The sequence below is a fragment of the Penaeus monodon genome, chromosome 34 (assembly GCF_015228065.2).
Source record: "Penaeus monodon isolate SGIC_2016 chromosome 34, NSTDA_Pmon_1, whole genome shotgun sequence".
NCBI classification, from domain to species: Eukaryota; Metazoa; Arthropoda; class Malacostraca; order Decapoda; family Penaeidae; genus Penaeus; species Penaeus monodon.
The window spans coordinates 6,838,563-6,839,877 of record NC_051419.1 but is presented as its reverse complement, the minus strand read 5'-3'; the positions used below and the strand labels follow the sequence as shown (position 1 = coordinate 6,839,877).

The following is a 1,315-nucleotide window of genomic DNA, read 5'->3' as shown; positions in this document are numbered from 1 at the left end:
AGGAAAATAAAACAAGCGAACACGATGTACAAAATCGGTAATGTCAGCGAACTTAGTTACCTCGACATTGGCACTGGCTTTGGCTTCCTCAAACGCGAACTCACTGAGGCGAGACAGACAAGTCTAGATAGAATTTACAAAAAAGGAAACGACAAAAAAAGAAATTAAGAGTAAAAAAAAAACGGCGTCCGAACACGTTCTCGGCCGGGTACAGTCTTCAAAAAAATCCTTTTTACTACAATTTCTTCCCATGTAATATTTTTACTTCTTGTCATTGAACTTTGGATTCGAAAAAGCGAAAAGTTCGCCTACGATGTCGAATTTTCCGTCGCTATTTTTAGTAATTTCCCTATTGACAAGTTTTTATCTAATTTCCATATTAGGTATTTCATCTAAACTGTACGCTGACTTAAGGTAAATCACCTTTGTTTCTTTTATATTCATATAAATATAACTTTATATTTACTTGGATTTGAATATAAAGTTGCATATCCAATCGTTCATTATCATTTACAGTCTTCCTGTCTTTGTCTCTTTTAGTTCCAATAATCAACTGCAGATCAACCAGTGATTCAGCATCTCTTTAACTTTCCTTTTCTCTCAGCACAAAATCTACAAACTCTTATACTAGTACAAGTGTTGAAAAACTTTTATTCACTATTCATTTATTATTTATATCTCATGTGGCATTAAACTTGCATGTACAGAATTTGAAGCCAAGTTTTAGTATTTAATTCCATAACGGATCACTTTCTAAACTGCATTGAAGTCCCTATCAACTTTTTAGCAAGTCACCGTTTTCTCCACAAGCATACACACAAGGCAATTAGTTGCACTGACTGGCTCTTACGCATGAATCGCCACTTTATCCAGCATCAGGTAACCTTTGCACGCACTCGGCAGTCATGCACAGGCACGCGCAGGCACTGTCTCTGGCACTCACCTTGCGAGTGGAGGCGCTGTCCGCCGGGGAGGCCGTGCGGCGGTGGGCGAGCAGGGTGTTCTCCGCTGTCATGTCATCCGTGAGTGGTTCTTCCTCCTCGAAGCGGTCCAGGAAATCGTCTTCGGGACACAGCTGGTCCGCGTCTTGGCTCAGGTGGTGGTACAGCTGGCTCGCAGTTGTGGCTTCGGTGGTTGCTGCGGCTAATATGTCGCCGGTGTGGTCCGTCTCGTGCTCAAAATGGGCGTATCGGCTCGGTCGCTGCGCCGCGCTGACGTGCGTCCTCGGCTGCCTCCCGCTCTCCACTGGCTGCTGTTGCCCCTTCATGGTCCTAGCGCAGGAGGCGGGCAGCGGGGGGGAGGAGGTCATGCCAGC

General features: G+C 44.8%; 1 pseudogene; it reads right to left on the bottom strand.

The window, feature by feature from the left end:
• The window catches only part of LOC119594555, a 22,937-nt pseudogene that overhangs the window by 3,129 nt on the left and 18,493 nt on the right, over positions 1 to 1,315 (bottom strand).